This window comes from Pristiophorus japonicus, chromosome 1 (assembly GCF_044704955.1).
Source record: "Pristiophorus japonicus isolate sPriJap1 chromosome 1, sPriJap1.hap1, whole genome shotgun sequence".
NCBI classification, from domain to species: domain Eukaryota; kingdom Metazoa; phylum Chordata; class Chondrichthyes; family Pristiophoridae; genus Pristiophorus; species Pristiophorus japonicus.
In genome coordinates, this window is record NC_091977.1 from 72,162,505 (window position 1) to 72,186,145 (window position 23,641).

At 47.2% G+C, this 23,641-nt stretch overlaps 1 protein-coding gene and 1 pseudogene across 1 annotated transcript in view; both read left to right on the top strand.

The window, feature by feature from the left end:
- The window catches only part of mtap (methylthioadenosine phosphorylase), a 306,586-nt gene that overhangs the window by 274,530 nt on the left and 8,415 nt on the right, over nucleotides 1–23,641 (top strand). The gene's annotated exons all lie outside the window — the stretch shown is intronic.
- LOC139261072 (sorting nexin-18-like) lies at nucleotides 9,614–15,574 on the top strand (annotated as a pseudogene).

Consider the following 23,641-nt stretch of genomic DNA (forward strand, 5'->3'; position numbering starts at 1 on the left):
TGCAAATTTTGAAATTGTGCCCTGTACACCCACGTCTAAGTTATTAATATATATCAAGAAAGGCACTGGTCCTAGAACCGACCCCTGGGGAACACCACTGTATACCTTCCTCCAATCCGAAAAACAACCATTCACCACTGCTCTCTGTTGCCTGTCGCTTTGCCAATTTTGTATCCAGGCTGCCACTGTCCCTTTTATTCCATGGGCTTCAACTTTGCTGGCAAGCCTTTTATGTGGCACTTTATCAAATGTACACCACATCAACTGTATTGCTCTCATCAACCCTCTCTGTTACCTCATCAAAAAACACAAATCAAGTTAGTTAAACACGATTTGCTTTTAATAAATCTGTGCTGGATTTTCTTAATTAATCCGTACTTGTCCAAGTGACTGTTAATTTTGTCCCTGATTATCGTTTCTCAAAAACTTCCCCACTACTGAGGTTAAACTGGCTGGCCTGTCGTTGCTGGGTTTATCCATGCACCCTTTTTTGAACAATGGTGCAACATTTGCAATTCTCCAGTCCTCTGGCACCAGTCCAGTATCCAAGATTATGGTCAGTACCTCCGCAATTTACTTCCCTCAGTATCCTGGGATGGGATACGATGCATCGCATCTGGTCCTGGTGACTTATCTACTTTAAGTACAGCCAGCCTTTCCCAGTTCTTCATCCTTATCAATTTTCATCCCATCCAATATCTCAACTACCTCCTCTTTCACTATGACTTTGGCAGCATTTTCTTCCTTGGTAAACATAAGAACATAAGACTTAGGAGCAGGAGTAGGCCATTCGGCCCCTCGACCTTGCTCCGCCATTCAATAAGATCATGGCTGATCTACCTCAACTCCACTTTCCTGCATTGTCCCCAATCCCATTGATTCCCTTAATATCCAAAAATCTATCGATCTCTGTCTTGAATATACTCAAAGACTGAGCCTCCACAACCCTCTGGGATAGAGAATTCCAAAGATTCACCACCCTCTGAGTGAAGAAGTTGCTCCTCATCTCAATCCTAAATGGCTGACCCCTTATTCTGAGACTGTGACCCCTGGTTCTAGACTCCTCAGCCAGAGGAAACATCCTCTCTGGATCCAACCTGTCAAGCCCTGTAAGAATTTTGTATGTTTCAATGAGATCACCTCTCATTTTTTAAACTTGAGAGAATATAGGCCTAGTCTACTCAATCTCTTCTCACAGGACAATCCCCCCCACCTCCCCAATCCCAGGAATCGGTCTGGTGAACCTTCGTTGCACTCCCTCTATGGCAAGTATATCCTTCCTCAGGTAAGGAGACCTAAACTGTACACAATACTCCAGGTGCAGTCTCACCAGGGTCCTATATAATTGCAATAAGATGTCTTTGCTCTTATACTCAAATCCTCTTGTAATAAAGGCCAACAGAACATTTGTTTTCTTAATTGCTTGCTGTACCTGCATGTTAACTTTCAGTGATTCGTGTACAAGGACAACCAGGTCCCTCTGAACACCAACATTTCTCAATCTCTCACCATTTAAAAAAAATACTCTGCTTTTCTATTTTTCCTACCAAAGTGGATAACTTCACATTTCTCCACATTCTGGGCCAAAGTTTGTCCAGGAGTTGCTCCTATTTTTTTGGAGTATCTTAAAAATCGCAATTCTGCCCATTTAATTTGCTCCATTTTAAGTGAGTTAGTTAGGTTTTTTATTTAAGTTTCGTTTTTTTTTCAAAAGGGGGCGTTACCAGCCACTTATACCTGTTTTAGCCATTTAAGCAAGTTTACTCCAAACTAACTTAGGCCAGCGTATGTGGTCACGTGTCCGCACAGAAAAACTTGCGATGAGCTAAGAAGTCAGCGCAGGTAGCCAGAGATAGTGGGCGGGGGAAGTGAGAGGACATTGCAAAGCACTAAACACCTTCACAACAACATTAAAGAAGCATAAATACATTTAAAGCACCAAACACTAAACAAAGCACAAAAATAAACATTCAGTAACAAATAAAAAATACAAGGAAGCTGAGAGGATCTGCACCTTGCACCAAGACTTACAAAGCACTAAACAAAACACAAAAAGCAATAAACAATTAATTAACAAATAAAGCACAGAAGGAACCCTGCACTGCACCTAAAGCACCAAGACCAAAGTAATAAGCAATCAATCAATCAATAAGAAATAAAAACAAAATAACCTTGTAAAAATTATTCCAACACAGTCCCTTTCAGTACCTTCAATAGCATTCTTTTACTGGCTCCTACTTTATTCTAACCAATGGCATACAAATACTCAGCACGATGTATAGACCAAGTGCAGTGCACTTACTCCATCCATTGTGTGGCCTTGTGAACATTGCCAGCATGATTTGTCTCAATGCTTCCCATTTGTTTCAGACATTGGACACCTAACCTAACCCAATCTACTTCTTCTAAATTGATTCCCTTGTGGAAAACATCAGCATACTAACCAGCTGCAGGGTTTCACTGACAACCTGCTGTGGTTCTGGTTCTCTCAGACCTCCTTTTACTGGTGTGGCTGGATAAGGCAGCGGGCTGCCAATGAGGGAGCCCATTCGGCCAGGGCTAGGGGCGACATGCTTCGGGCCCCTCCCACACAGCCAAACGTCGCAGAGATTCGGACTGCCAGGAGCTACTGCATGTGCGCGCGCACCCTAGCGCGCATGTGCAGAGGTCCCGGTACTGTTTTCAGCGCTGGGACCTGGTTCCAACCCCCACTGGATGTGATGCGCTATGCCGAGGCCGAAGACATCCTGAGGAGCGGGGAGAATTCCTCGGTACGTTTTAGGCGCGTTTTTTCTTCTACAAAGTCCCGTTCTAAGCGGGGGGGCAAACTTAGGCCCTATATTCTATTTACCATATTCTTGCCCATTCACTTAGCCTGTCTATATCTCCTTGAAGTCTCTTTGCATCCTCACAACTTCCATTTCCAGACAGATGCAAAGTTCCTAATCGGTCCCACTCCTCCTCTTACAACCTGTTTATTATTTATATGCCTATAAAGACTTTTGGATTCCCTTTTGTTTTAGCTGACAGTCTATTTTCATACACTCTCTTTGCCCCTCATTTCTTTTTTCACTTTCCCTCTGAACTTTTTGTATTCAGCCTGGTTCTCACATACATTCTCAACCTAACATACAACATTCAGGAAGGATCGACAGAAAGGAAAAGGAGGTGGGGTAGCGTTGCTGGTTAAAGAGGAAATTAACGCAATAGTAAGGAAGAACATTAGCTTGGAGGATGTGGAATCTGTATGGGTGGAGCTGCGGAATACCAAAGGGCAGAAAACGCTAGTGTGAGTTATGTACAGACCACCAAACAGTAGTAGTGAGGTTGGGGACAGCATCAAACAAGAAATTAGGGATGCGTGCAATAAAGGTACAGCAGTTATCATGGGTGACTTTAATCTGCATATAGATTGGGCTAACCAAACTGGTAGCAATACGGTAGAGAAGGATTTCCTGGAGTGTATTAGGGATGGTTTTCTAGACCAATATGTCGAGGAACCAACTAGAAGGCTGGCCATCCTAGACTGGGTGATGTGTGATGAGAAAGGACTAATTAGCAATCTTGTTGTGCGAGGCCCCTTGGGGAAGAGTGACCATAATATGGTAGAATTCTTTATTAAGATGGAGAGTGACACAGTTAATTCAGAGACTAGGGTCCTGAACTTAAGGAAAGTTAACTTCGATGGTATGAGACGTGAATTGGCTAGAATAGACTGGCGAATGATACTTAAAGGGTTGACGGTGGATAGGCAATGGCAAACATTTAAAGATCACATGGATGAACTTCAACAATTGTACATCCCTGTCTGGAGTAAAAATAAAACTGGGAAGATGGCTCAACCGTAGCTAACAAGGGAAATTAAGGATAGTGTTAAATCCAAGGAAGAGGCATATAAATTGGCCAGAAAAAACAGCAAACCCAAGGACTGGGAGAAATTTAGAATTCAGCAGAGGAGGACAAAGGGTTTAATTAGGAGTGGGGAAATAGAGTATGAGAGGAAGCTTGCTGGGAACATAAAAACTGACTGCAAAAGCTTCTATAGATATGTGAAGAGAAAAAGATTAGTGAAGACAAATGTAGGTCCCTTGCAGACAGAATTAGGGGAATTTATAATGGGGAACAAAGAAATGGCAGACCATTTGAACAAATAGTTTGGTTCTGTCTTCACGAAGGAAGACACAAATAACCTTCCGGAAATACTAGGGGACCGAGGGTCTAGCATGAAGGAGGAACTGAAGGAAATCCTAATTAGTCAGGAAATTGTGTTAGGGAAATTGATGGGATTGAAGGCGGATAAATCCCCAGGGCCTGATAGTCTGCATCCCAGAGTACTTAAGGAAGTGGCCCTAGAAATAGTGGATGTATTGGTGACCATTTTCCAACAGTCTATCGACTCTGGATCAGTTTCTATGGACTGGAAGGTAGCTAATGTAACACCACTTTTTTAAAAAGGAGGGAGCGAGAAAACGGGTAATTATAGACCGGTTAGCCTGACATCAGTAGTGGGGTAAATGTTGAAATCAATTATTAAAGATGAAATAGCAGCACATTTGGAAAACAGACAGGATCGGTCCAAGTTAGCATGGATTTATGAACGAGAAATCATGCTTGACAAATCTTCTAGAATTTTTTGAGGATGTAACTAGTAGAGTGGACAAGGGAGAACCAGTGGATGTGGTGTATTTGGACTTTCAAAAGGCTTTTGACAAGGTCCCACACAAGAGATTGGTGTGCAAAATTAAAGCACATGGTATAGAAACATAGAAAACATAGAAACATAGAAAATAGGTGCAGGAGTAGGCCATTCGGCCCTTCTAGCCTGCACCGCCATTCAATGAGTTCATGGCTGAACATTCAACTTCAGTACCCCATTCCTGCTTTCTCGCCATACCCCTTGAATCCCCCTAGTAGTAAGGACCTCATCTAACTCCTTTTTGAATATATTTAGTGAATTGGCCTCAACAACTTTCTGTGGTAGAGAATTCCACAGGTTCACCACTCTCTGGGTGAAGAAGTTCCTCCGCATCTCGGTCCTAAATGGCTTACCCCTTATCCTTAGACTGTGACCTCTGGTTCTGGACTTCCCCAACATTGGGAACATTCTTCCTGCATCTAACCTGTCTAACCCCGTCAGAATTTTAAATGTTTCTATGAGGTCCCCTCTCATTCTTCTGAACTCCAGTGAATACAAGCCCAGTTGATCCAGTCTTTCTTGATAGGTCAGTCCCGCCATCCCGGGAATCAGTCTGGTGAACCTTCGCTGCACTCCCTCAATAGCAAGAATGTCCTTCCTCAGGTTAGGAGACCAAAACTGTACACAATACTCCAGGTGTGGCCTCACCAAGGCCCTGTACAACTGTAGCAACACCTCCCTGCCCCTGTACTCAAATCCCCTTGCTATGAAGGCCAACATGCCATTTGCTTTCTTAACCACCTGCTGCACCTGCATGCCACCCTTCAATGACTGATGTACCATGACACCCAGGTCTCTTTGCACCTCCCCTTTTCCTAATCTGTCACCATTCAGATAATAGTCTGTCTCTCTGTTTTTGCCACCAAAGTGGATAACCTCACATTTATCCACATTATACTTCATCTGCCATGCATTTGCCCACTCACCTAACCTATCCAAGTCGCTCTGCAGCCTCACAGCATCCTCCTCGCAGCTCACACTGCCACCCAACTTAGTGTCATCCGCAAATTTGGAGATACTACATTTAATCCCCTCATCTAAATCATTAATGTACAGTGTAAACAGCTGGGGCCCCAGCACAGAACCTTGCGGTACCCCACTAGTCACTGCCTGCCATTCTGAAAAGTACCCATTTACTCCTACTCTTTGCTTCCTGTCTGACAACCAGTTCTCAATCCATGTCAGTACACTACCCCCAATCCCATGTGCTCTAACTTTGCACATCAATCTCTTGTGTGGAACCTTGTCGAACGCCTTCTGAAAGTCCAAATATACCACATCAACTGGTTCTCCCTTGTCCACTCTACTGGAAACATCCTCAAAAAATTCCAGAAGATTTGTCAAGCATGATTTCCCTTTCACAAATCCGTGCTGACTTGGACCTATCATGTCACCTCTTTCCAAATGCACTGCTATGACATCCTTAATAATTGATTCCATCATTTTACCCACTACCGATGTCAGGCTGACCGGTCTATAATTCCCTGTTTTCTCTCTCCCTCCTTTTTTAAAAAGTGGGGTTACATTGGCTACCCTCCACTCTATAGGAACTGATCCAGAGTCAATGGAATGTTGGAAAATGACTGTCAACGCATCCACTATTTCCAAGGCCACCTCCTTAAGTACTCTGGGATGCAGTCCATCAGGCCCTGGGGATTTATCGGCCTTCAATCCCATCAATTTCCCCAACACAATTTCCCGGCTAATAAGGATTTCCCTCAGTTCCTCCTCCTTACTAGACCCCCCGACCCCTTTTATAACCGGAAGGTTGTTCGTGTCCTCCTTCGTGAATACCGAACCAAAGTACTTGTTCAATTGGTCCGCCATTTCTTTGTTCCCCGTTATGACTTCCCCTGATTCTGACTGCAGGGGACCTACGTTTGTCTTTACTAACCTTTTTCTTTTTACATATCTATAGAAACTTTTGCAATCCGTCTTAATGTTCCCTGCAAGCTTCTTCTCATACTCCATTTTCCCTGCCCTAATCAAACCCTTTGTCCTCCTCTGCTGAGTTCTAAATTTCTCCCAGTCTCCAGGTTCGCTGCTATTTCTGGCCAATTTGTATGCCACTTCCTTGGCTTTAATACTATCCCTGATTTCCCTTGATAGCCACGGTTGAGCCACCTTCCCTTTTTTATTTTTATGCCAGACAGGAATGTACAATTGTTGTAGTTCATCCATGCGGTCTCTAAATGTCTGCCATTGCCCATCCACAGTCAACCCCTTAAGTATCATTCGCCAATCCATCCCAGCTAATTCACGCCTCATACCTTCAAAGTTAGGTAATGTACTGACGTGGATAGAGAACTGGTTGGCAGACAGGAAGCAGAGAGTCGGGATAAACGGGTTCTTTTCAGAATGGCAGGCAGTGACTAGTGGGGTGCCGCAGGGCTCAGTGCTGGGACCCCAGCTATTTACAATATACATCATTGATTGAGATGAATGTATTAAGTGTAATATCTCCAAGTTTGCAGATGACACTAAGCTGGATGGCTGTGTGAGCTGTGAGGAGGATGCTAAGAGGCTGCAAGGTGACTTGAACAGGTTAGGTGAGTGGGCAAATGCATGGCAGATGCAGTGTAATGTGGATAAATGTGAGGTTATCCACTTTGGTGGCAAAAACACGAAGGCAGAATATTATCTGAATGGCGGCAGATTAGGAAAAGGTGAGGTGCATCGAGACCTGGGTGTCATGGTACATCAGTCATTGAAAGTTGGCATGCAGGTACAGCAGGCGATGAAGAAGGCAAATGGTATGTTGGCCTTCATAGCTAGGGGATTTGAGTATAGGAGCAGAGAGGTCTTACTACAGTTGTACAGGGCCTTGGTGAGGCCTCACCTGGAATATTGTGTTCAGTTTTGATCTCCTAATCTGAGGAAGGACATTCTTGCTATTGAGGGAGTGCAGCGAAGGTTCACCAGACTGATTCCCGGGATGGCAGGACTGACATATGAGGAGAGACTCGATCGACTGGGTCTGTATTCACTGGAGTTTAGAAGGATGAGAGGGTATCTCATAGAAAAATATAAAATTCTGACGGGACTGGACAGGTTAGATGCAGGAAGAATGTTCCCGATGTTGGGGAAGTCCAAAACTAGGGGACACAGTCTAAGGATAAGGGGTAAGCCATTTAGGACTGAGATGAGGAGAAACATCTTCACTCAGAGAGTTGTTAACCTGTGGATTTCTCGACCGCAGAGAGTTGTTGATGCCAGTTCGTTGGATATATTCAAGAGGAAGTTAGATATGGCCCTTATGGCTAAGGGATCAAGGGGTATGGAGCGAAAGCTGAAAAGGGGTACTGAGGGAATGATCAGCCATGATCTTATTGAATGGTGGTGCAGGCTCGAAGGGCCAAATGGCCTACTCCTGCACCATATTTTCTATGTTTCTATATGTCCCCATTTTCTGCTTCATCTTACTCTCTATCTGTTTCGTCATCCAGGGAGCTCTGGCATTGCCCTACCTTTCCCCCTCATGGGAATGTACCTGGACTGTACCTGAACCATCTCCTTTTTATAGGCCTTGTTCAATTACAGTTTTGCCTGCCAATCTTTGATTCCAATTTACCCGGGCCAGATCCATTTTCAACCCACTGAAGTTGGCTTTCCTCCAATTAAGTATTTTTACTCTAAATTGCACTCTGTCCATGTCCATAGCTAGTCTAAACCTTATGATACTGTGATCACAGTTCCCGAAATGTTCCCCTACTGACACTAGCTCTACTTGATCCATCTCATTCCTCAGATCCAGCAATGCCTCCTTCCTCGTTGAGCCAGAAATTGATCAAGAAACTTCTCCTGAACACACTTCAGAAATTCTTCCCTCTCTCTGCCCTTTACACTGTCATATCCCAGTCAAAATTCGGATAGTTGAAGTCCCCCATTATCACTACTCTATGGTTCTTACACCTCTGTTCAGCAGCCAGTTTCCTGATCCGTGTGTCATACATTGTTTTCCCATTGGCAGTGATTCGCTAAAGGAACCAGTTTAGCTTGCCATGGGCAGCAGCCCATTCACATGCTTCCACTACTTGTGTACTCTTTATTTTTATGTCTGACAAATAGGCCAAGAAATTCGGTTAGGCCCAGAAATGGGCGGTATTACCACAGGCCAAGGTTAACGGCCGCCCGCAAAAAGAGCACTGGCAGCACCGGTATCTTGGTGCTGCCCGCTGATTTAAATTAATGAAGCGCAGAATCTCTTGTGCAACGTGCTCTTTCCAACGGTAACGTCAGCAGGAGGCCAAAGATTGCATCTAAAGGATCGGTGCGGCATTCTCGGCAATGTACTGTTTGGGATAATTTGGTGACGGCTCCTGGGTTTTACTGGTTCAGGAGGTATTGAGTCCACTGATGGCCCTTGTAGGGTTGGAGCATTGTCAGTTGTGGCACATTGGGAACTATTTTTTTGTCCATGGCTCCCCTCTTACGTTCTCAGATATTTGTCTGGGTTTTGTGTGTGGTCCACAAATGGGTACCAGACTGCCTGGTACTCCCACCTTTGCTGGCTGCCATAGGCCCATAGATATCGCACCCAGATTTTTGCTGTGTGGAGCTTTGTGCTCCACCATGGTGCTGGAGGGGATGAGGATATGGATGCACCACCTTGCAGCTAACAGTGACAGTGCACTAGCCTGCATCCCTGAAGGCAGTGGCGTAATAGAGGATGTGGCAACCAATGCAAACATAGATGTTTTTTAAATCATAGAACCAGAGGGAAAAGTGCAGCCGGCCAGGAAAGACCCGGAGCAGCCGCCCCTTGAGTGAGGGGGTCCGGGGGAACGAAGAGGGAGTTCGGGGTCTGAGGGAGCCAGTGTGAGAGGGAGCCAGGATCGGTGTGGGGGAGGGTTTACGGGGTGGGGGGTTACCACGGGGTCCAGGAGCGGAGCTGAGCCGGGTGCGGACGGCAGGACGATGGTACTCCAGGCTCGGGCTATGTACGATTTCCAGAGCAAAAATGTGGGCGAGATCTCGGTGCTGGAGGACGAGGTACTGACCGTGTACAGCGAGCACGACATCGAGGGCTGGCTGGAGGGAGCCAACAGCCGTGGCCAGAGGGGCCTATTCCTGGTCTCGTACGTGCAGATCCTGCGGGCCGGAAGCGGGGGAAACGCTGCGCCCGGTGCCAGTGCCGCCGAGCCCCTCCCGCCTCCAGCTATGCCAACATGCCGACCGGCGGCTACAACAACGCAGCGCCACCTCAGCCTCAGACCTCCAGTGGCTTCCCCCTGCTGGCCTGCCCCGCCGCCAGCACCTTCTGCCCCCCCCCGCCTCTCGCCCAAATAGGCAGCCGCCTCGGGGGGGCTGGTCCTGGCAGGGCTGCAGCACCAAGAGTCGGGCAGCGACGACTGGGGCGATAACTCGATGGTGGCGGACGAGCCGCTGTCCGGGGGCGGCGGGAACAGGGGAGGCGGGGTGGCGGCGATGGCAACAGATTCTCGGTTTTCGACGGAACGGGCCGTTATCGAGTGAGCACGGGGGCCGGCGGCCGAATGTCGGGGGGGCGCTGTCCTCCTCCTCCTCGGCCACCGCCTCCTCCTCCCAAGAACACGGCCACAGTCAGCAGGAGCCTCAACCGGTTCTCCACCTTCGTCAAGACGGGCGGCGAGGCATTCATCCTGGGCTTCGTCAAGGACTGTGACAAGATCTGATTGGCAGCCGGCCCGCACGGCCCCGAGTGGCAGAAGAACCCTTACCCGTTCACCTGCTCCATCGACCAACCCACCAAGCAGACCAAGTTCAAGGGCATCAAGAGCTACATCTCGTACCGCCTGGTGCCTAATCACACTCAGTGCCCAGTCAACTGGCACTGCAAGCACTTCAACTGGCTGTACGGCCGGCTTGTGGAGAAGTTCCCCGTCATCTCAGTGCCTCACATCCCCGAGAAGCAAGCCACCGGCCGCTTCGAGGAGGACTTCATCTCCAAGCGGAAGAAAGGGCTGACCCTGTGGATGAACCACATGACGAGCCACCTGGTGCTGGCCCGCTGCGACACCTTCCAGCATCTCCTCACCAGCAACGACAAAAAGGCTTGGAAGCAGGGCAAGAGGAAAGCCGAGAAGGACGACATAGTGGGGGGCAACTTCTTCCTGACGCTCAGCACCCGCAGAGCCCCCTCGACCTGCAGGAGGTGGAGAGCAGGGTTGACGGGTTCAAAACTTTCACCAAGAGGATGGACAAGAGCATTTTCCAGCTGAGCCACAGCGTCAACGAGTTTGCGAGCAGGCAGGCGGTGGGCCCCCCTTCAGGTGAGGGCCCCAATGTCACTGCGTTGGCGTAGTTACGCCACTGCCTGAAGGGGATTGACGGATAGATGCTGAGAGGTTGATTCCCCTGATTGGAGTCTCTAAGGATAAAAGGTAGGCCATTTAAGACAGAAATGAGGAGGAATTTCTTCACTCAGGGAGTTGTGAATATTTGAAATTCTCTGCCCCAGAGAGCTGTGGATGCTCAGTCTCTGAATATATTCAAGGCTGAGATAGATAGATTTATGGAGCCCAGGGGCATCAAGGGATATGGAGATCAGGCGGGAAGACCAGGTGGGGTCGATGATCAGCCATGATCTTATTGAATGGCGGAGCAGGTTTAAGGATTGTAGGGCCTACACCTGCTCCTATTTCTTATGTTCTTATATCAGATTGGGGATGTGGGTCTTAAAGCACAGGCTCAGGTCTGGAAGTACTGTGACTGGAAACACCACATAAAGACTGTGGCATAGATGTGTTGCATGAGAAATCAATTGAAATACATTTTTAAAAAAGGAAACATGAACCTCTTGGTCAGGAGTTTACTGGTGTAAATCGTGCAGAAGAGGGTACAATTAAATTTTTTAACAACAGCAAACTTTTGAAGAGGTCTTGGCGAGAATAAAGTGTTGAGCCTTTTAAAAACCGACTTCCAAACTTTGCATATTATTTTATCAGTTCCTAAATTAGAAAACCAAATGGGGGAGAAATTTACGTCGTTTGCGCCTCCCGATTTTTCGGCGGGGACTGGGCTATCGGTTCGCGCTAAATTTTGCAGGAGCTAGCGGAGGTGCAAACTGGCAGGAAATGATCCCGCCAGTAGCACCCCAGGCCACGTCGCAGTGCACAGTGACCCATTTTCTCCCCCGCAGAGGAAATTGGATATCGCCCCATGAGGCCGCCGCGGGCAATATCAGTGCCAGCCTCACGGGCCGCACTCCGCTTGCGGAGTAAAACGTAATGGGGAATGTGCGCGGCGCCATTTTATTTTTCCGGACGATTTAGCAGTCCGGTGTTTCATTGTCTATTTTGCGGAGTCTGTGTCGCAATGGTGCAGCCCAGCATTCTGCTTCTGTGCATCAGCACCCCGCATCCCCGGTGACATAGCGGAGGCCCCTCGCCTCACTACAGAGCTCGCAGCTTTCCCTCCCTTTTAATGGAAGGGGAGGGTCCTGTGCTCGCGCAAGCGCTATGCGGAGAGGACGCGCATACTGCCCCGGTCCCACCCTCGAGAGGAAGTGGAGCACCAGACATTGTGTTCCTCTCGGGGGCAGTAATCCCAATTTCGTGGCCGGTGCCAGACCGCGTCAGGCGCAGGAAGTCCCACCTCGCCTCGGTTAGCGCCCCCAAACAGGACAATACTGAATTTCGTCTCCAATGTATAAAATTTGAAGAAATGCGAGATTCTTACAACTGTAATATAGTATTGTTTATTTTAAAAGTATTTATCTCCTGTAATGTTTGACTGATCGGAAGGAGATTTGATGCAACTCATTGGAAGCAGTTTTCACTCCAATTACACAGTCCGGGCTCTCTATAGTTACCAGTTATCTCAGTAGCTATTTAGTGTATGGCTTATAGCTCACAGCTGCTTTCTCCTGACTCTATGCCCCGGGCTGAACATATGAATGTGCTTTGGAGAGGGTAGTAAGAGGAGCGGCGAGGTCCAAAATGGATGAGCTTGTGTCAATTTGGTGCTGCACACTGATTGAGATCAAGCTGCTGGTAACTAGATACGAGTGCAGGCAACAGCAGCACTGCTGACCTGTCCCATATGGTGGCTGCCATGTTCTGTGGCAGAAATGAGGTGGTCGCCATTTTTTTTTACAAAACCGGCCTTAACGGCCGCCTTTAAAGGCCCTTGTATTCTATTTTCCATCCAGATTATCTTTTAAAATTTATTTTATTCTTGCTTCATTGGTTCTCTCGGCAAAATTTGAAATGGAAACATTGACTATATCAACCCTTTCCATAGCTGGATGCTTTCTTTACCTCCCCAGAAATTAATAACAGCAATTCTTTTTGGAAAAAGTCAAAAGAAAAACACATTCCAGACAAACTTCCTTTAAAACTTAATTTGATATAAAAAAAAGGATGTATTAAATAAACATCTGGATGTTTGCCATACAAATTTTATACATAGCTCCATTCTGTTTTATGTTTTCAATAAGTCAAGTATGAACCATAAAGTATTATACAAGATAATAACATGGAGCAATAAAGGAAGTCGAATTCTAGTCACTAACTTCTGGCCTGTGCGTATTTTTCCATTGTACTGCTCGCTTTTTCACCTGTACTCTTATATCACTATGCACTGGTACAAATATTCCATGTGGTTTGAAAATCCTGTCACTACCAGAATTGGTACTAGTAGCATGCAGCACCCCAGACTTTGTGGAAAGACAGTAACAAGATTCATGGCCCTGTAGAGATTTTTTTCTTACTTTGACTGCGGTTCTCTTTCTTTTTGCCGTTCCTTGGAGATTACTTGATTGCATTAAGGGGGGGCATGGAGCTTATAGCATGTAGCAATTGCACCATGCTGGAGTGGGATAGGCTCAATGGACCAGCTGTTCTTATCATATGTCCATATGTAAATGGCACCAAGCACCAGGGGCCATAAAAGGAGCGTCGTGCGGTGGCCCTGGGCAGCGTGGAGGCCCCGACCTGTGAGAGATCATCAGCGGCAGGTTGGGGCCATAAAAGGAGTGGCGAGCGATGACCATGGGCAGCGTGGAGGCAGGCCACTACAAGGCACAGCGCGAGCTGGTGCAGGAGATCAACGGCAGCGAAGAGTGACGTCAGCAAGGTCCAGGTCGATGATGGGAGCAAGGGCAGACACAGCAGGAGTGGCGAGGTCTGGGCGAAAGAGCAGTGAGAGACTGTGGAGGGATGTGATCTGGGCCCAGGGGGAGGCGTGAGTTCGGGGCCAGGGGCCCAGGGGCAGCACGGGCCAGCCCACACTTGAGATATGTGTGCGCACTTGGTCCGTGCAGCAGAGCTGGTCTCCAGTTGTCTTGGGTAATCCTTGGCACTGGACCAAGACCTAGCTCTGTCAAGCCCGTGTGGTGGCTGGTGGAAGCAAGTCATCCTCATTTCGAGGGACTGCCTATGATGATGATGATTCTAACACTATTGCAAAACACCATGGCAACACATGCCATTTGTATAAGCTATTAATCATTCATTTCTACAGCACTCAATCAAGGGTGAGGTTTCCTTATATTAGGGAAGGGTAGACATTTGTTTTGTTTGCAGCTGCTTGGGGTACCAATGGCTCATGTGCTCATCTATCAAATGCTATGTCTCTGCTATATATCATTTTTACAATAATTTGATGAAATCAGCTTTGTAAATTTGATATATACTTTTCAATGAAAACTTTAGCTCATTTATAGAAAAACTGATTGCTTTGAATTTTGAGCACTGTGTACACATGAATATAGGATATTAATATCGTTCATCGTGTGATATATTTTATTTCATAACTGACAAAGTCACAGTTGCATTAGTCAAGCCTTTTTCAAATAAAAGCTTCAGGCCTAGAAATTGGCCTCATTATCGCCTACGGGGGGCGATAACAGGATGCAAAGTACTTAGCAAGCAGGCGCGGCGAGAAGATCGACTCCCGCCATATTCTGCGGGAGGTTTGTGGCGGCATGGCATTGCATCCCGACCTACTTTGCCCAAAAATCATGACATCGCCGTGCACATCGCCCCGGTAGCGCCAGACTTCAGTTCCGTCCCCTGCAGCACCGCCGAGCGACAACACCGACAGCTGCAGGAGGCGTTCATCGGGGGTGATGCTTAAAGGTGAGGTGGCCAAGGTAAGTAACAAAAAAATGTCAATCCTCTCTTTCAAATTTTTCGCTGTTTCTTGCCCTCGATCGATCAGCCCCGCCAATCTGCTACAGTGCATTGGGCTGATCGGGCCGGATTGTGGCTGCCGTCGGGGAAAAGATAAGTTCTTCTTTTGCAGAGCCTGCAGCAATGGCCCTTCTCTTTAAGGGAGGGAAGGAGCTTCCAACACGGCAGCACTGCACGGCCCATTGTACAGTGCTACACCACTCACCGGCCTGCCTGCTGCCTCTTGCCCTCCGGGAAGGAAGTGGAGCACTTCATTTTGTGCTCCACTTCCTGGAGTGCAAATGCTGAATTTTGTAAAAGTTAATAAATATTAATGCCTGGCATTAACTTAAAAAAATTAACTCCCCAAACGAGGCACTCCCGAATTTCTCCCCCTCAAACTTTTCATGTCAATTTGAATTTTTTTAACTGAAATGTTGATCTTAATATTTACATCAATATAATCAAATAATGATTGGGTTAGCCTTTTTTCAACATGTTCCCTCCATTTACAAGCCCTTTCTCAGATGAAAGAGTACAGGGAGAAAGCGATGACTGAAGTCTTTGCCACCAGTGGTTGAGTTGAGAGGAATGGGGCACCCAGTAGGCCAGAATCAGGAGAACAGAAGGTGTGAGCTGGGACACGAGCCTGAAAAAGATTGCAGAGGCTATGGAGGAATTTGAAGATGAAGATGAGGATTTTGAAATCAAGGTGCCAGTGGTTGGAAACCAGGTTGGCAAGAATGCGATTCATGGGCAAGTGGAGCTTAGTGTGGGAGTTTAGAAGGAGTTGGAGTTGTGTAGGATGGAGTTTGGGAGGCTTGCAAGGAAGGCCTTTAGTCAAAAGCGTCCGTAATGGTTACAGAAGCAGTGAGGGTGAATTATGTCATCCAAATCATTCCTTTAAATGATTTATATAGCAGCTTATCACAACCTCAGGATGTCCTGACATATAATCAATTAATTATTTTTTTGAAGTTCAGTCACTATTGTTAGGTAGACAACCGTAGCAAATAATTTTCAGACAGCAAAGTCCCACGTATGACCATTTAATCTGTTTCAGTGGGATTGATTGAGGGAGAAATATTGACTGGGACACTGGGAGAACACCTTGTTCCTCTTCAAATAATCCCATGGATCACCAGAACATGGATCCTTAGTTTCTTCTGGAATTTTTTGAGGATGTAACTAGCAGAGTGGACAAAGGAGAACCAGTGGATGTGGTGTATTTGGACTTTCAAAAGGCTTTTGACAAGGTCCCGCACAAGAGATTGGTGTGCAAAATCAAAGCACATGGTATTGGGGGTAATGTACTGACGTGGATAGGGAAGTGGTTGGCAGACAGGAAGCAGAGAGTCGGAATAAATGGGGTCCTTTTCAGAATGGCAGGCAGTGACTAGTGAAGTGCCGCAGGGCTCAGTGCTGGGACCCCAGCTCTTTACAATATACATTAACAATTTGGATGAAGGAATTGAGTGTAATATCTCCAAGTTTGCAGATGACATTAAACTGGGTGGCGGTGTGAGCTGTGAGGGGTACGCTAAGAGGCTGCAGGATGACTTGGACAGGTTAGGTGAGTGGGCAAATGCATGGCAGATGCAGTATAATGTGGATAAATGTGAGGTTATCCATTTTGGGGGCAAAAACACGAAGGCAGAATATTATTTGAATGGCGGCAGATTAGGAAAAGGGGAGGTGCAACGAGACTTTGGAGTCATGGTTCATCAGTCATTGAAGGTTGGCATGCAGGTACAGCAGGCGATGAAGAAGGCAAATGGTATGTTGGCCTTCATAGCTAGGGGATTTGAGTATAGGAGCAGGGAGGTCTTACTGCAGTTGTACAGGGCCTTGGTGAGGCCTCACCTGGAATATTGTGTTCAGTTTTGGTCTCCTAATCTGAGGAAGGATGTTCTTGCTATTGAGGGAGTGCAGCGAAGGTTCACCAGACTGATTCCAGGGATGGTTGGACTGTCATATGAGGAGAGACTGGATCAACTGGGCCTTTATTCACTGGAGTTTAGAAGGATGAGAGGGGATCTCATAGAAACGTATAAGATTCTGACGGGACTGGACAGGTTAGATGCGGGAAGAATGTTCCCAATGTTGGGGCAGACATAGTCTTATGATAAGGGGTAGGCCATTTAGGACTGAGATGAGGAGAAACTTCTTCACTCAGAGTTGTTAACCTGTGGAATTCCCTGCCGCAGAGAGTTGTTGACGCCAGTTCATTGGATATCTTCAAGAGGGAGTTAGATATGGCCCTTACGGCTAAGGGGATCAAGGGGTATGGGGAGAAAGCAGGAAAGGGGTACTGAAGGAATGATCAGCCATGATCTTATTGAATGGCCTACTCCTGCATCTATTTTCTATGGCCCCAAGTTTCCACATGATTTGCTACTGATTTTTAGGAGCAACTGGTGGAGAACGGAGTATCTTAGAAATTGCAATTCTCCACATTTAAGTTTTCTGCAGTTCTAGTCAGTTAGAACAGTTTTGAACAGAATTTTTTTTTCAAAAGGGGGCGTGTCCAGCCACTGACGCCTGATTTGAAAGTTTCCACAGTGAAAACGTACTCCAAACTAACTTAGAATGGAGCAAGTGAAGATTTTTGTAGGCCTGAAAAAACCTTGTCTACACATTAAAAAATCAGGCGCAGGTTACAAATTAGGCGTCGGGAACGAGGTGGGGGGTGGAGGGGGGAGGGAAGTCATTAAATTCTACAATCAATCCTTAGTTATACTTATACAAATATTATACAAATAAATCCAACCTGAATAAAAATTTATAAGCAAAGAAAAGATTAAATAAACCATGTTCCTACCTGTGTGAAAGTGCTTCAGGCAGGGAGAATGCTGCAGGAAGCCTCACAAGTTGAGGCAGCCGTTCCCAACGGCAGGGGGTGGGGGGGAGGCAGTGAGGGCCCGACCGACGGCAGCGGGGGGGAGGCAGTGAGGGCCCGACCGACGGCAGCAGCCGTTCCCGACGGCAGGGGGGGGGAGGCAGTAAGGGCCCGACCGACGGCAGGGGGGGGAGGCAGGGAGGAGGCAGGGAGGAGGCAGGGGGGGGAGGCAGGGAGGGCCCGACCGACGGCAGCAGCCGTTCCCGACGGCAGCGGGGGGGAGGCAGTAAGGGCCCGACCGACGGCAGGGGGGGGAGGCAGGGAGGAGGCAGGGAGGAGGCAGGGGGGGGAGGCAGGGAGGGCCCGACCGACGGCAGCAGCCGTTCCCGACGGCAGCGGGGGGGAGGCAGTAAGGGCCCGACCGACGGCAGGGGGGGGAGGCAGGGAGGAGGCAGGGAGAAGGCTGCAGGAAGCCTCAGAAGTTGAGGCAGCCATTCCCGACGGCAGGGGGGGTGGGGAGAGGTCCCCCTGCCGTCGGTCGGGCCCGTCGGGAAACGGCTGCCTCAACTTCTGAGGCTTCCTGCAGCCTTCTCACTGCTGCAAGAAGCCTCAGTGCTGATGCTGATGGCAATGTGCTTTTATTAAAAAATGTTAAAAATTGAACAGCTACAAAGAACTACAAAAATGGCCTAGTGCCAATGTTTCCTTCACACTGCGCGTGCTCGAACGCTCCAACGCGCACGCGCAGGGTTGCCGGCACGAAAAAAACTCATTTAAATGGTACCCGCCCCCTCCTACTTACAAAATCGGCGCGAGTGGTAGGCTCCGCCCCTTGGGCATCGCGCCAAGCTGACATCGAGCTGCAAAGCGCTCGAGAATAGCACGTTTTTTTTCAGGCGCCGTTTTCGGCGCGAGAAACGGGCGCCCAGCTCAGAGGGGTGCCTGTTTTGCCGTGTGTGGAAACTTGGGGCCTATGTTTCTATGTTTAACGTCCCATTTGAAAGACCAAACCTGACAATGCAGCACTCCATCAGCACTGTACTGAAATACCTGACTTTATTATGTGCTCAAGTCCTCAAATGCAGCTTGAACTCTTACCCTTCTGACTCAGAGGTAAAAGTGTTACGATGTCAGTATTGTTCATATAAGTATCTGTAATAGTATATGTATCTCGGTCACCTACAATACGCAAGCAGTCTGTCCTTTTCTGTGTTGCACTATTAAGAACCACGAATGTACAAGAGAAGAAATGTGGGAGAAGAGGGTGGGAGCAGTTTCCTTTGGGCATTATATGTCAAAATCATAGAAAAGTAGAAATTTACAGCGCAGAAGGAGGCCACTTCGGCCTATCGTGTCTGCATCGGCCAACAAAGAGCCCTTGGTCAGCAGCCCTAAAGGTTACATATAAACCTATGAACAATGACGGAAAGGCAAAGAGCACCCAGCCCAACCAGTCCGCCTCACACAACAGCAACACCCCTTATACTGAAATATTCTACACTCCACCCCAACCTGAGCCATGTGATCTCCAGGGAGAGGCAAAAACCAGATAAAAACCCAGGCCAATTTAGGGAGAAAAAAATCTGGGAAAATTCCTCTCCGACCCATCCAGGCGATCGACATTAGTCCAGGATATCCCTCTGGCCGTATTCTATTCCCTGCAGTACTTACCATTATATCTGCGCCGTCCAATCAAAGGTCATCCAGTCTAATCCCAGTTACCAGCTCTAGGTCTGTAACCCTGCAGGTTACAGCACTTTAAGTGCCATCCAACCATCTCTTAAAAATGGTGAGGGTTTCTGCATCCACCACTCTTCCAGGCAGCGAGTTCCAGATCCCCACAACCATCTGCGTAAAGAAGCTCCCCCTCAAATCCCCTCTAAACCTTCCATCAACCACCTTAAAACTATGCCCCCTTATAATAGACCCCTCCACCAATGGAATTGGACCCTTACTATCCACTATGTCCAGGCCCCTTAATATTTTGTACACCTCGATGAGGTCTCTCAACCTTCTCTGTTCCAATGGGAACAAACCCAGCCTATCCAATCTGTCTTCATAGCTAAGATCCTCCATTCCAGGCAGCATCCGAGTAAATCTCCTCTGCACCCTCTCCAGTGCAATCATGTCCTTCTTATAATACGGCGACCAGAACTACACGCAGCACTCCAGCTATGGCCTAACCAAAGTATTATACAATTTAAGCATAACCTCCCTGCTCTTATATTCTATGCCTCAGCCAATAACGGCAAGCATTCCGTATGCCTTCTTAACCACCTTATCCAACTGGCCTGCTACTTTCAGGGATCTGTGGACAAGCACTCCAAGGTCCTTTTGTTCATCTACACTATTAAGTGGCCTACCGCTTAATGTGTCTACCCTTTCCTTATTAGCCCTCCCAAAGTGCATCACCTCACACTTCTCTGAATTAAATTCAATTTGCCACTGCTCTGCCCACCTGACCAGTAGATTGATATCCTCCTGCAGCCCATGACTTTCCTCTTCATTATCAACCACACCGCCAATTTTAGTGTCGTCTGCAAACTTTTTGATCATACTTCCTATATTCAAATCTAAATCGTTGATATATACCACAAAAAGCAAGGGACCCAGTACTGAGCCCTGCGGAACCCCACTGGAAACATCCTTCCAGTCACAAAAACATCCATCAATCATTACCCTTTGCTTCATACCTCCAAACCAATTTTGGATTCAACTTGCCACTTTGCCCTGTATCCCATGGGCTTCATGACCAGTCTACCATGTGGGACCTTATCAAAAGCCTTGCTAAAGTCCATATATACTACATTGTACGCACTACCCTCATCGACCCTCTTGGTTACCTCCTCAAAAAATTTAATCAGGTTAGTCAAACACGATCTTCCCTTAACAAATCCATGCTGACTGTCCCTAATTAATCCTTGCCTTTCCAAATGCAGATTTATCCTGTCTTTCAGGATTTTTTCCAATAATTTTCCCACCACTGAGGTTAGGCTGATAGGCCTGTAATTACTCGGCCTATCCCTTTCTCCATTCTTAAACAGGGGTATTACATTAGCAGTCCTCCAATCCTCCAGCACCATGCCCAGATCCAAAGAGGGCTGGAAAATGATGGTCAAGGCCTCTGCTATTTCCTCCTTTACTTCCCTCAACAGGCTGGGACGCATTTCATCCGGGCCTGGGGACTTATCTACTTTCAAAGCTGCTAAACCCTTAATACTTCCTCTCTCACTATATTTATTTCATCCAGAATATCACACTCCTCCTCGATAGCAGTATCTGCATTACCCCTTTTGTGAAAACAGATGCATAGTATTCGTTAACAACCCTCCCAACATCTTCCTTCTCCACACAAAGATCTCTCATGGTCTCTAATAGGCCCTACCCTTTCTTTAATTACCCTCTTACTCTTAATATATTTATTGAACATCAAAGGGTTTTCCTTAATTTTACTGGCCAAGAATTTCTTGTGCTCTCTCTTAGCATTCCTAATATCCTTTTTAATTTTGTCTCTTAACTTTCTATATTCCTCTAAAGATTCTAAAGTGTTTAGCCATTGGTATATGACATAAGCGTCCCTTTTTTTCTTAATTCTCCCCTGTAAGTCCCTAGACATCCAGGGGGCTCTAGAATTAGTTTTCCCAGACTTTTTCTTTAAGGGCACATGTTTGGCCTGAGCCTTCCTGATCTCCTCCCTGAATGCCTCCCACTGTTCCGACTCTGATTTACCCACAAGGAGCTGTTTCCAGTCCACTATGGCCAAATCACTCCTTAACTTAGCAAAATTAGCTTTTCCCCAATTCGGAATTTTTATTCCAGGCCTATTCTTGTCCTTATCTATAACCAACTTGAATCTGACTGAATTATAGTCACTGGCACCTAAGTGCTCTCCCACTAATACCCCTTCAACCTTCCCAGTTTCATTCCCCAAAACTAAATCCAAGACCGCCCCCTCTCGTGTTGGGCTTGCTACATACTGATTAAAAAAGTTCTCTTGAATGCATTTCAAGAATTCCGCACCCTCTATACCCTTCACACTAAATTTGTCCCAATCAATATTTCGATAGTTAAAATCCGCTACTATTACTACCCTATGGTTTTCAGACTTCACAGCAATTTGCCTACATATTTGCTCCTCTATCTCCCTCCCCTGTTTGAGGGTCTATAATACACGCCCAGCAGTGTGATCGCCTCTTTTTTATTTTTCAATTCGATTCATATGGCCTCAGTTGATGATCCCTCTAACATATCATCCCTTCTCACCGCTGTAATAGTTTCTTTAATCAGTACCGCAACCTCCGCCCCACCCTCCTTTTTACCTCCCTCTCTATCTTGTCTAAAAATCCTGCAGCCAGGAATATTGATCTTCCAAACCTGCCCCTCTTTCAGCCATGTTTCTGTAATGGCTATAATGTCATACTCTGTGCTATTAGCTCATCCACCCTATTTGCTATATTCCTTGCATTAAAATATATACCATTCAGCACAGGAAGACCTCCTTGCTTACTACATGCTAAGCCCTGTTTCCTCTGTCTTACAGACTCGCTTTCTAGATTCTTGCTATCCAATTTCAGCTTTACTTCCTTCCCTTTTGAATACGTTCTCCGGTTCCCATCCCCCTGCCAAGCTAGTTTAAACTCTCCCCAACAGCACTAGCTAAACTCCCTGCGAGGATATTGGTCCCCGCGCTGTTGAGGTGCAACCTGTCCGGTTTGTACAGGTCCCATCTCCCCCAGAAGCGGTCCCAATGGCTCAAGAATTTAAAGCCCTCCCTCCTACACCAACTTTCCAGCCACGTGTTCATCCTCTCTAGCCTTCTATTATACTCATGAGCATGTGGCACTGGTAGTAACCCGGAGATTACTACCTTTGAGGTCCTACCTCTTTAATTTTCTTCCTCGCTGCCTGAATTCTTCCTGTAGGATGTCATCCCTCATTTTACCTATGTCGTTGGTCCCAATATGGACCAAAACCTCGAGCTGTTTACCCTCCCCCTCCCAGGATGCCCTGCATCCGCTCTGTGACATCCTTCTCCCTGGCACCAGGGAGGCACAAAATCATTCAGGTGTCATGTCTATGGCCGCAGAAAGGTTGTCTGTTCCCCTAACTATAGAATCCCCAATCACTAGGGCTCTTTTGTTCTTCGTCCCTCCGCCTGTGCAACTGAGCCACCCGTGGTGCCTTGGAATTGGCTCTGGCTTCACTCCACAGAGCCACCATCGTCCTCACCGATACTCAGAAGTGAGTATCGGTTTGAAAGCGAGATGGACTCACGGGGGGACTCCTGCGCTACCTGCCTAGCACACTTACTACGTCTAGTGGTCACCCACTTCCTCTCTACCTGCACGCCTTTAAGCTGTGGGGTGACCACCTCCTGAAACGTGCTATCCACGTAGTTCTCAGCCTCGCAGATGCATCGTATTGACTCCACCCGCTGCTCCAGCTCCAAAACGCAGAGCTCGAGCAGTTGAAGCTGGAGAGACCTCCAGCACACATGGTTGTCCAGGTTGCGCGAAGATTCCAGGACTTTTCACATGCCACAGGACTGAGCTGCACTGCCATCCCTCTAGTTAGCCTTATCTAGTTTAAAATCTACTTAAAAAGAAATAGAGAAAAGAGAGCTACTCACCAACTCACCTCACCGACCTCTGTGACCTCCCGAACTCACTGACCTCTGTGGCCTCCCGACCTCTTGGCCTCCGAACTCCCGGCCTCCAAACTCCCGACTCGCCGACCTCGCGGCCTACCGACTTGCCGACCTCACAGGCCTACGTACTCGCCGACCTCACAGGGCCTACCTACTCGCCGACCTGAGGGCCTACTGACTCACCGACCTCACAGGGCCTACCTACTCGCCGACCTGAGGGCCTACTGACTCACCGACCTCTGCGGCCTCCCGAATCACCGACCTTTGCTTTTACAAACAACGAGTTTACAATTTTGACACACATAATGCAGAGAGGAACTCCTCCACTATGGAGATCAATGAGTCAGTAAATTGTTACCTGTGAA